A 13,501-nucleotide genomic window follows, 5' to 3' on the forward strand; every position below is an offset into this window, starting at 1 on the left:
TGCCACATGGAGTTCATGCTTAGTCATTCAGTCGTGTCCAACTCTTTCCGACCCCATGGACTGTAGCCCGTCAGGTTCCTCTGTCCATGGGATTCTTCAGGCAAGAATACTGGTGTGGGTTGCCATTTCTTTCTCCAAGAGATCTTCCAGAGCCAGGGATCAAACCCTTGCCTCCTATACTGCAGGCATATTCTTTATCTGCTGAGCCATAGAGGAATTCCCCCACAAAAGGATTAGCCTTAAATAGTGGTCTTCTGACCCCCAAGCCCAGCACACTTCACATCACAGCTTGACAATGCTCAGTTTCTGAGAGCCACTTCCCACTAAAGACCTGTCATCCTTTTGTTAAAATCTTACCTTATGTTTATTTTTCTAACTCCTTCCACCAAATCAAAAACTCCATGAGAGTGGGGACTTTATTATTATGAAGGTGAAGAGTCGTGTCCGACTCTTTGCGACCCCATGGACTGTCCATGGAATTCTCCAGGCCAGAATAATGGACTGGGTAGCCTTTCCCTTCTCCAGGTGATCTTCCCTACCCAGGAATCAAACCAGGGTCTCCCGTATTGCAGGCAGATTCTTTACCAACTGAGCTATCAGGGAAGTTATTATCATAACTCAACGTAATTTTAAATACTTGTCCTTATTGGCATTCCATTGCTATTTGTTTGATTAATTTGAATGACTACAAGAGGATCTAGATTCTGAAATAAAAAAATAATCCTTATGTTATTCCTTGTTGTCAATCAGCCTGCCTCAGTTCCTTCCTAGTTTTGTGAACTCAGATAAATCAATAGCATTTTCTTAGCGTAGGCTTCTCTTTTGCAAAATAGGCGAAATAATAATGCTTACTTTGTAGGGTTGCTGTGAAGATAGGAGATATTCAATAAATGGTAACTCTCATTCTAAAATATATAAAATTCCTAGGGTAGTGTTTGTAATGGATGGAGCAGGTCCCCCTCCCTCGTTACTTCCACTCTCCCAACTAGATAGGGAACTTCTTGAGAACAAGGACTTGTTTATTTAAAACCAATAGCACAGTGCTTTGTATTTATCAGACATTGGAAAGAGATTTGCTAAGTGAATAGATGAATGAATATAATACTGTAAAAAAAAAGCTTAATTATCAGTGTTAACAAAATATGTAACTTTACTAAGAGCAAGTTGATACAGTATTTTGGCAGTACAGTAAATCTATATATGGTGATGGTTTAGTTGCTAAATCGTATCAGACTCTTACAACCCCATGGACTGTAGCCCACCAGGCCCTTCTGTCCATGGGATTTTCCAGGCAAAAATACTGGAGTGGGTTGCCATTTCCTTCTCCAAAATCTATATATATCTTCTGACTAAAAGAAAACATATGATCATAAATCACTCTGAATCTTTTCATTTTAACATGTTTACCCTATTATTTATTTTACCTTTAAAGTTCCCATCAGCTCCCTACTATCTGCCTTTAACCTTTCCTGGGAACTAATTGTTCATCCATGCATGCAATTAACATTTACTGAACACTTACTGTCTACCACAGACCAGAGTATAAAGATTCATAAGACTATCTCTGTGTCTCTAAAGGATTTATACCCTACAAGGAAAAACCAATGTATAAACAATTTATAATTAATGGAAGTGTTATGATAGAAGTACGAAAAAGTGCTATGGTTTATAAGAGTGATTCATCCTGCCTGGGGACTTGGCTTATGAAGCATATGTTTGGGAAAGTGATTTTTCTTTCTGTAAACTAAATTGACTTAGCGGTAATAAAAATAGTTTCCATTTGTATAGTACTTTGCAAAGTGCTTTCACATCCATTTTTTCTTTTAATCCTCACAGTGAAGGTTCTATAGTTGTATGTGTGTGTTTTTTATATATTCATCAAAAAAAGGTAGCTATGAAGCCAACAGATAAACAATATGGAAATTCATTCTAAAGCCCATGCATGAATGCTAAGTAGCTCGTTGTGACCAACTCTTGGCGACCCCATGGACCGTAGCCCATCAGGCTCCTCAGTCCATGGGATTCTCCAAACAAGAACACTGGAGTGGGTTCTCAGGCCCTCCTCCAGGGGATCTTCCCAACTCAGGGATCAAACCCGCATCTCTTATGTCTCCTGCACTGGCAGGTGGGTTGTTTACCACTAGCGCCACCTGGGAAAGCCCATAGGTAGATGACATAAGTTGAAACTGGAAATAAGACTCTGTTGGAGCTTCACGGACATCATTCCAAGAAAAGCTAAAAGCAAAGACCTGTTCCTTCCCCTTTATCCTCAGTGTCATTGCTTACTTCAAGCCATCTTGCTCAAAGGTTATTATAAAAAATTTCTGGCTGGATCTAGATGGATTTGTCTCATCTCTGTCCGAGCCTGGTAATTTTTAAATGCAAACTGAAGCATGTCATTCTCTTATATCCTATAGAGCTCCCTACTTCCTATAGAATAAAGTTCAAATGCTTTTGTATAGCATATAAAGTTCATCATTTACACCTGTCAAATTCTTCAAATTCTCTATTTGTTATTATCTTCCAATATTTTTACTATTTGCTCAAGTTCAGTTCAGTTCAGCTCAGTCACTCAGTCGTGTCCGACTCTTTGAGACCCCATGAATCGCAGCACGCCACGCCTCCCTGTCCATTACCAAATCCCGGAGTTCACTCAGACTCACGTCCATTGAGTCAGTGACGCCATCCAGCCATCTCTTCCTCTGTCATCCCCTTCTCGTTCTGCCCCCAATCCCTGCCAGCATCAAAGTCTTTTCCAATGAGTCAACTCTTCGCATGAGGTGGCCAAAGTACCGGAGTTTCAGCTTTAGCATCATTCCTTCCAAAGAAATCCCAGGGTTGATCTCCTTCAGAATGGACTGGTCTGATCTCCCTGCAGTCCAAGGGACTCTCAAGAGTCTTCTCCAACACCACAATTCAAAAGTATCAATTCTTCAGCGCTCAGCCTTCTTCACAGTCCAACTCTCACATCCATACATGACGACTGGAAAAACCATAGCCTTGACTAGACCGACAGTTGGCAAAGTAATGTCTCTGCTTTTGAATATACTATCTAGGTTGGTCATAACTTTTCTTCCAAGGAGTAAGCGTCCTTTAATTTCATGGCTGCAGTCACCATCTGCAGTGATTTTGGAGTCCAAAAAAATAAAGTCTGACACTGTTTCCACTGTTTCCCCATCTATTTCCTGTGAAGTGATGGGACCGGATGCCATGATCTTCATTTTCTGAATGTTGAGCTTTAAGCCAACTTTTTCACTTTCCTCTTTTACTTTCATCAAGAGGTTTTTTAGTTCCTCTTCACTTTGTGCCATAAGGGTGGTGTCATCTGCATATCTGAGATTACTGATATTTCTCCCGGCAATCTGGATTCCAGCTTGTGTTTCTTCCAGTCCAGAGTTTCTCATGATGTATTCTTCATATAAGTTAAATAAGCAGGGTGACAATATACAGCCTTGACATACTCCTTTTCCTATTTGGAACCAGTCTGTTGTTCCAGGTCCATTTCTAACTGTTGCTTCCTGACCTGCATACAGATTTCTCAAGAGGCAGGTCAGGTGGTCTGGTATTCCCATCTCTTTCAGAATTTTCCACAGTTTCTTGTGATCCACACAGTCAAAGGCTTTGGCATAGTCAATAAAGCAGAAATAGATGTTTTTCTGGAACTCTCTTGCTTTTTCCATGATCCAGCAGATGTTGGCAATTTGATCTCTGGTTCCTCTGCCTTTTCTAAAACCAGCTTGAACATCAGGGAGTTCACGGTTCACATATTGCTGAAGCCTGGCTTGGAGAATTTTGAGCATTACTTTACTAGCCTGTGAGATGAGTGCAATTGTGTGGTAGTTTGAGCATTCTTTGGCATTGGCTTTCTTTGGGACTGGAATGAAAACTGACCTTTTCCAGTCCTGTGGCCACTGCTGAGTTTTCCAAATTTGCTGGCATATTGAGTGCAGCACTTTCACAGCATCATCTTTCAGGATTTGAAATAGCTCAACTGGAATTCCATCACCTCCACTAGCTTTGTTCGTAGTGATGCTCTCTAAGGCCCACTTGACTTCAAATTCCAGAATGTCTGGCTCTAGATGAGTGATCACACCATCGTGATTATCCGGGTCGTGAAGATCTTTTTTGTACACTTCTTCTGTGTATTCTTGCCACCTCTTCTTAATATCTTCTGCTTCTGTTAAGTCCATACCATTTCTTTCCTTTATCGAGACCATCTTTGCATGAAATATTCCCTTGGTATCTCTAATTTTCTTGAAGAGATCTCTAGTCTTTCCCATTCTGTTCTTTTCCTCTATTTCTTTGCATGGATCGCTGAAGAAGGCTTTCTTATCTCTTCTTGCTATTCTTTGGAACTCTGCACTCAGATGCTTGTATCTTTTCTTTTCTTCTTGGCTTTTCGCTTCTCTTCTTTTCACAGCTATTTGTAAGGCTTCCCCAGACAGCCATTTTACTTTTTTGCATTTCTTTTCCATGGGGATGGTCTTGATCCCTGTCTCCTGTACAATGTCATGAACCTCATTCCATAGTTCATCAGGCACTCTATCTATCAGATCTAGACCCTTAAATCTATTTCTTACTTCCACTGTATAATCATAAGGGATTTGATTTAGGTCATACCTGAATGGTCTAGGGGTTTTCCCTGCTTTCTTCAATTTCAGTCTGAATTTGGTAATAAGGAGTTCATGATCTGAGCCACAGTCAGCTCCTGGTCTTGTTTTTGTTGACTGTATAGAGCTTCTCCATCATTTGCTGCAGAGAATATAATCAATCTGATTTCGGTGTTGACCATCTGGTGATGTCCATGTGTAGAGTCTTTTCTTGTGTTGTTGGAAGAGGGTGTTTGCTATGACCAGTGCATTTTCTTGGCAAAACTCTATTAGTCTTTGCCCTGCTTCATTCCACATTCCAAGGCCCAATTTGCCTGTTACTGCTGGTGTTTCTTGACTTCCTACTTTTGCATTCCAGTCCCCTATAATGAAAAGGACATCTTTTTTGGGTGTTAGTTCTAAAAGGTCTTGTAGGTCTTCATAGAACCATTCAACTACAGCTTCTTCAGCATTACTGATTGGGGTATAGACTTGGATTACTGTTATATTGAATGGTTTGCCTTGGAAATGAACAGAAATCATTCTGTCATTTCAAAGCTATCCACTATTTCCACATCTAACCCTTTATAGTGTCTTTGGCCTAGAATGCCTCTAGGTTGCCATCATTCTGTCTGGTAAAATGATGGTGGACATAGAAGTTGTGGCTTTTGTAGTTGTTCTTTATATATGGGCTTATGTAACAGTAACAGCCAAATCTTAACATAAATTTGGCTCTTGCTTTTCTTTTCTTAATTCATCACTGCATAAGATACAGTTTAGGAACCACTAGACTAGCATTTCCTTTTAAGATCTCAGGAAGAGATCACTATATCTTTTATTAAATATCAAAGACTTATGATATTTATATTCATTTAACCTAGAGCAGAAAGTGAAGAGGAACTAAAAAGCCTCTTGATAAAAGTGAAAGAGGAGAGGGAAAAAGTTGGCTTAAAGCTCAACATTCAGAAAATGAAGATCATGGCATCTGGTCCCATCACTGCATGGGAAATAGATGGGGAAACAGTGGAAGCAGTGTCAGACTTTATTTTTTGGACTCCAAAATCACTGCAGATGGTGACTGCAGCCATGAAATTAAAAGACGCTTACTCCTTGGAAGGAAAGTTATGACCAACCTAGATAGCATATTCAAAAGCAGAGACACTACTTTGTCAACAAAGGTCCATCTAGTCAAGCTATGGTTTTTCTAGTAGTCATGTATGGATGTGAGAGTTGGACTGTGAAGAAGACTGAGCACCAAAGAATTGATGCTTTTGAACTGGGGTGTTGGAGAAGACTCTTGAGAGTCCCTTGGACTGCAAGGAGATCCAACCAGTCCATCCTAAAGGAGATCAGTCCTGGGTGTTCATTGGAAGGAATGATGCTGAAGCTGAAACTCCAATACCTTGGCCACCTCATGTGAAGAGTTGACTCATTGGAAAACACCCTGATGCTGGGAGGGATTGGGGGCAGGAGGAGAAGGGGATGACAGAGAATGAGATGGCTGGATGGCATCACCGGCTCGATGCACATGAGTTTGGGTAAACTCCGGGAGTTGGTGATGGACAGGGAGGCCTGGCGTACTGTGATTCATGGGGTCACAAAGAGTCGGACACGACTGAGTGACTGAACTGAACTGAACTGAACCTAGAGCTAAAGTGTATTCCTTTGTGAATATATTCTGGGCTATATGCTAAAAAACCAGTCAGAGATAAGTCAAAACAAGGCAGACAGGAGTCCATCATGGATCTTACTTACACTCAATGAAAAAAAGAGACATTAAGATAAGGGAATAAATTAAATCTCATAGATGAAGATAAGGGCGAATAAGGAAATAAAGAACTATCTGGGAAGGGAGCAATTTTGGAGAAGATGGTCCATGAAGGTCTCTATGAGGAAATTTCATTTCAGATGAGACTTGAAAGATGAGGGCCTAGCTGTGTAGCGGGAAGAAGAGTCTGCTGGGCTAAAGAAGGATTTTGGAGTGACTAAAGAACTGAACAACCAATGTGGTTGCACATAGTGAGAGAGGGGAGACCGATGGGAATTGACAGTAGATTATGCAGGACCTGGTTGGTGGGCAAAGGCGAGGAAACCACTGAAAGATTTTTCAGCAAGTGAACAATGACCTTGATTGCAACACCAGCTGTGGGGAACAAGGTGGAGAATGAGACCAGTTATAAAGCTATGACATCAGCAAGACCATTTTGGAGGACAGCAAATAGAAACAAATGTGAGTTCTCGGTTTCTGGCCTGAGGTAGCAGGACAGATGATGCAGACATTTACTGAGATAAAAGAGACTCAGAAAAAAAATGGAGCAAAATTGAGAGTTTCTTTTTGAACATGTTAAATTCGAGATATCTATGAACCAATCAGGAGCTATCAAGTAGACAGTTGGGTTAATAAATTTATACTTCAGAAATGAGTCCTGATCTAGATCTATCAGTGTGGGAGTTTTTAATAGACAGATGGATTAAGATGAATTAATGCCTTAAATGTATTATTGAAATAATTCATGGAAAATGCTGCTGCTGCTAAGTCACTTCAGTCGTGTCTGACTCCGTGCAACCCCATAGACAGCAGCCCACCAGGCTCCCTCATCCCTGGGATTCTCCAGGCAAGAACACTGGAGTGGGTTGCTGTTTCCTTCTCCAATACATGAAAGTGAAAAGTGAAAGTGAAGTTATTCAGTCATGTCCGACTCTTCGAGACCCCATGGACTGCAGCCTACCAGGCTCCATTGTCCATGGGATTTTCCAGGCAAGAGTACTGGAGTGGAATGCCATTACCTTCCCTGTCATGGAAAATAGCAGACACTTACTTGGCATGTAGCAAATATGCTCAAAGTATATTAGCTAGAGGACGCTGCTTATGGTTAGAAAATTCTTCACACAGTGTATGTAACCCAAATCTTTTCTACTAAGAATAAACTGCTCTTGTATCATTTTCTTCCCACTAGTAATACCCAGTAGTTTTAAGGTATATGTGTAGTTGGAGACTTATTTAGAATGTTTTATGTATTCATATGCAGGAATACAAAAGAATAAAGAGAAAAGTCAACTACTATAACAAATACATGGCTATATAACAATATATTATATAAAATAGATTGCATGTCATAGAACATAAACTGCTTTAAAAACTATTTTTAAGAAACTGAATGGAAAGACAGATTCTTCAGATTTTCAGAATCTTAGGAGGAGGAAATGGCAACCCACTGCAGTGTTCTTGCCTGGAGAGTCCCAGGGATGGGGGAGCCTGGTGGGCTGCCATCTATGGGGTCGCACAGAGTCGGACACGACTGAAGTGACTTAGCAGCAGCAGCACCTACATATAAAAAATACATTCCAGAATTCTGATAATTTATGACACAGTAGATTAATTATTTTGTTATAAAATGCATTGTAGTTATGATTAAGAAAATGTGGTTTCACCTCATACATCCTGTCTCTGCTGTTTACTTGATGTGTGATCTTGGGCAATTTATGTAACACCTGGGCTGTTCAATTTTCTTCTTCTGTAAAATACAAATAATTATGATACCTATGTAATCAGGTTGTCGACAGAATGTGTAAAATGATGTGTAAAATGCATAGCGCAGTGCCTACAGTAATCAATAAACGATCCATCTATCTCCGTGGTTCTTAACCCTGGATAACTATTAGAATCACCTGGGGAGTTTTCAAAATACTATGTCCAGGCTTCACCCAAACAAACTAAATCAGAATCTCTGGGGGTAGGATTCAGGCCAAAAACAATTTAAAAAATAAAACAGTCTCCCTAGGTAATTCTAAATCAGGGTTGAGAACCACAATCTAAAAATAAATGTCATATATGATATATGAGAATATAATTTTTATTGAAAAGTTTATAAAATATGCTGTGATGCTGATTAAACAAGTGGCTAAAAGAATTTCAAAACTTGTCTAACAATTTATTTTGGGGGGGGGGGGAACAGTAATCTGAAAGAGTAGATAAATGATAATTAAAGACATTGTCCAGCATCTCTGGAGTAAGATGCCCCCACCCAGCTCCCATCTCCACCTCTTAGCAGCTTTGTAACTTCAGGCAAATTACTCAACTACTGTTTCCTCATTCGCAAAGTAGGGATAATGATGGTGCCTACCTCTCATTGTGTCGTTAGATCACTGGATGATTTAATATTTGTAAAATGCTTAGAACAACACCTGGCATACAGTAAGCACTCTGTACTTGGTCTTTCTTTTTTAAGTACTTGGAATTAAATAATACTGGCCATTAATACTGAATCTTGGTAATGTGCTTTGGCACGAAATTAGAACTGGAAGCAGCTGCTATACAAAAGCTCTGGGGTGCTCATTAAAAAAAAAATTCTTTACAACTTATTTCAAAGGTCAGACTGATCCTAAGTTCATAGCTCTCTCTCCTCACAGAAGATGATATGTTAATCTTGCCAGGATGTGCATAAAATACCAAGAAATATGCTAATGAAAGGGGCTTCCCTGGTGGCTCAGATGGTAGAGTCTGCCTGTAATGTAGAAGACCTGGGTTCAATCTCTCAGTTGGAAAGATCCCCTGGAGGAAGAAACGGCAACCCCCTCTGATAACCTTGCCTGGGAAATCCCAAGGATAGAGGAACCTGGCGGGTTACAGTCCATGAGGTCACAAAGAGTTGGACATGACTGAGCTACTAACACTTTCACATTAATAAAGGCATCCACTATCCCTGAAGCCCTGACACTCAAATATTATCTGGCGAACCATGGGGAATTTTTAAAACAAGATCACCGAATACAGGTGGTATGTTGAGTTTAGGTCCTGGAGGTGGATTTTCTAACGATTTTCCTCTCTGTCACACCTGGTCTGGCCCTTGCCTATTTCTCCACTTTGTTCTAATGGCCTCTACTCACACCCTTGCCGCATGCAGGAAAACTTCTTTCTTCTTCCCCCAAGTTCAGCTGTTTTCCTCCTCCAATCCTTTGCTACTCTTGCTGATGAGCCCTCCACATCAGACGTGGCCTATGGACTGAAGCCCGCCAGGCTCCTCTGTCCATGAGATTCTTCAGGAAAGAATGCTGGAGTGAGTAGCCATTCCCTTCCCCAGGGGATCGTCCCTATCCAGGGGTTGAACCTGGGTGTTCTGCATTGCAGGCAGATTTCTTACAGTCTGAGCCACCAGGGTTCCTCTGACTATCCCACCCCCAGCTGATGCATCTTTTAAGACTCAGTTCAAGTCTTCCGTGAAGCCTGTCCTGGTGCCCCAGGTAGAGCTAGGCATTCCTTTTTTTTTTTTTTTGTAACTGCTTATACCATGAACGCTGGGCTTCCCAGGTGACTCAGTGATAAAGAATCTGCCTGATCAGTAAGAGACGTGGGTCCGATCCCTGGGTTGGGAAGATCCCCTGGAGAAAGAAATGGCAACCCACTCCAGTATCCTTGACTGGGAAATCCCATGGACAGAGGAGCCTGGGGAGCTACAATCCAAGAGGTCACAAAAGAGTGGGACACAACCCAGCAACAAAACAACAACACCACCATGAACACATGGCCATTTTAAAGGTCAGGAACCTTTAAAATGTGTTTGAGTGTTTTTAAAGGCCAGGAACACTTATCTGATTTATTTCCAAATGTATGTATTTAATCATCAACAGCTAGCACAGAATTGGGCTCGTTTAAGTGCTTTCATTGACTTTCAGAATGGAAGGAAGGGAGAAAGGGAACAAAGAAGAAATGCTGTCCGTGGACACGAAGGAAGCAGTGGGAATTTATGGTGGTTGAAGCCTGCAGCTCCTCATAGACCCAGACACCATCACGCCTCTGCTGCCCTAGGAGCCCCTGCTCCAGATTTCAGGGAGGCTCTGAGGTCTGAGGGAAGTGGAAGAAGCAACTCAGGGCCACCCAAGGGACAGGGCCTTTACAAACGTTCTAAGTTCTCTCGCTCGCCCATTTCCCAAATTGACTCCCATCTCTGGAAGATTTTCCGAAGTCCCATCATTTCTTGGAAGTGTTCCCCAGTTTTGCAGAGACAGAGTCATGAGACCCACAACACTTTTAGCACAGTTAAGATCAGAACCCCTGGGATTCTGTCTCTATGATTAGCTCTGTGGTTTCAGGCCAGCTGCTTAACAATCCTGTGCTTCAGTCCATTCACCTTTAATATGAGGACAATAATAGTATTTATCAAGGGGCTATAAGGTGGATTAAATGTTTAGAATAGCACCTTGCATGTAGAGAGTCCTGTACATGCATGGGTACTAAGTCGCTTCGGTCATGTCCAACTCTTTGTGACCCTATGGTCTGTGGCCTATGGGCTGAAGCCTGCCAGGCTCCTCTGTCCATGAGATTCTTCAGGAAAGAATGCTGGAGTGAGTAGCCATTCCCTTCCCCAGGGGATAGTCCCTATCCAGGGGTTGAACCTGGGTGTTCTGCATTGCAGGCAGATGTTTTACCATCTGAGCCAACAGGGAAGCCCATAAATAAACACATCTACTTACAAAACAGGAGATTTCTCATCTCTGAATTCTCTGTGGCATTTGCTGCTTCAGAGTCTATGTTAGCAGTGGTGAAACTTGGTGAGATAACCCATCTAATATAACAGCAGAGAAATGACAAGCCAACATGGCCTCAGATTCATAAAGTTCCAACGAGGCAGTACCTGCCAGAGGCACTGGCACTGTATTTCTTTCTAAGCTGAAATGAGCTGAACACAAGTATAAAGCTTATTATGAATCTCATTTTCAGTTCTTTGGAAATCTTTCATAAGTCTTTGCTATCTAAAGAGACTGTCAAAGGAGAGTCTATGTGTAGTAGGGGATTAGGTTAGACAAATGCCTATAGAAATTCAATATCCATCTTTCTCCTTTTGATTCTGCTATGAAGAGAAGAAATCTTATCCTCCTTAGTAAATGAGCTTACAGAGACCTCTAAAGAGGCAGAGGTCATTAGACTGTATAGGGACCCTGAATACTATTCCTAAGGACAGATTCCAGGTTATGTCCCCAGCAAGGGTGAATAGATATATCAACAGATTATTTTTCATTGACATCTAAAATCAACAAACCAATCATTTTTTTACCAATCATGAGAGCTGTGCCTAAACACTGAGCATTCATGATTATTAATAAAAGAGACCATTCAGCAGCTTTACAACCCATTTTGAACTCAAATTAAGAAAATGCTTGAGTAGTGCTTTTTGTCTAACACATGTCTGTAGTCTAAAATAAATATAAAATAAAGAGCAAGTGATAAGTCATTAGTAAAAAAAAAAATAAAGCCAGAGATGTGCATTAAAATGATGTATAACATAACCACATTTATTTAAGGAAGTATTCCAATATCAGAGGGCAAAGCTCAACAATGCAAAAACACAATTACTTTTTGCACCAACCTAATAGCTGTGTTTCCTCATGAATTCTCTTATTGGAAAACACCTTGATGCTGGAAAGACTGAAGGCGAAAGGACAAGGGAGTGGCAAAGGATGAGATGGTGAATGGCATCACTGACTCAATGGACGTCATCACTGACTCAATGGACATGAGTTTGAACAAACTCTGGGAGACAGTGAGGGACAGGGAAGCCTGTCATGCATGCCACAATACATGGGGTCCCAAAGAGATGGACACAACTTAGCAACTGAACAAAAATAGCAACAAGCTGTGTTTCTTCATGAGTTCATGTACTTTAACCTTCATTTACTTAATAATAAGAATTTCCCCTTCCTTCATCTCACAAAGTTACTTTGAGGCTATTAGAATTAACTATGAAAGCAACCCCAAACTGTCAAGGGCCAAACAAATGTCACTCTGACTTGACTCATTCCAGAATTGCAGAGAATGGGAGTTATATGCCAGCAGCCTTTGGTGTTGGACTGCCTGAGTTCAAATCTGAGCTCGCACTCACTAACCGTGACCTTAAACAAGTGCATGCTTCCATTTCCCCATCTGTGAAATATGAAATATCCATCTGTATGGCACTTACAACAATGACTAGAACCTAGAAAACTTTCCATGAAAAGTTGGGATGTGATTCAGTAAGGGCTTTTTAAATTTAATTTTTCCTGGACTATAGTTGATTTACAATGTTGTGTTAGTTTCAGGTGTACACCAAAGCGATTCAGTCATACACGTCTCTCTCTCTCTCTCTCTCTCTCTCTCTCTATATATATATATATATATATATATATATACACACATACATATATATATATATATATGTCCATCTTTTTTCAGATTCTTTTCCCATATAGGCTATTACAGAATATTGAGTAGAGTTCCCTGTGCTATAAGTGGCCACCCCTCAACTATCTATAAACTTTGAGGATGCTGAAGAATGGACAAGATATAGTTCCTGCCGTTAGAGGTCTCATAGACTTAGAAGTGGCAGACACAGAGGTAAACAAATGTTATAATGGAGATAAAATGTAGTAAAGCACAAGGCACAGAGCCATTCCTAATCCCGTGCTCTGTGCTTTTGCCTTTCCTCTGCTTCCCTGTTCTTCAAAGACAAATTTCCCCGATAACCACATCTACTTTCAAGGCTTAAGTTATAAACTGTGTTCCAGCAGAGCTAAGACCCACAGCCTAGGACTCCACCCTCACAATCCCTGTGAGGTATCCCCTGTGAGGATACCTGGAGGGTATCCTGATGTGGCTTGCTCCCATCCCCCACTCCTGAATCTAAACCTCTTTCAACTAATCCTTCCACCTAATTAATGACCATGCCATAATAATTCTATCAGAGAAACATGCCCTAATTCTCAACCCCTATACATATCTGCTGTGTTCATCTTGACTATTGCAAGAGCTTCCTATGCATTTCTGGGCCTCGAGTCTCAACTTCCCTACCCTCCACTCATTCCCCATTCAACCACCTGAGTTCTTCTAAAGCCTGTATCTGTTTTCACAATACTCAATCTGGTAAATGGCTTCCCACTGC

This window comes from Ovis aries, chromosome 6, assembly GCF_016772045.2.
Source record: "Ovis aries strain OAR_USU_Benz2616 breed Rambouillet chromosome 6, ARS-UI_Ramb_v3.0, whole genome shotgun sequence".
NCBI lineage: Eukaryota > Metazoa > Chordata > Mammalia > Artiodactyla > Bovidae > Ovis > Ovis aries.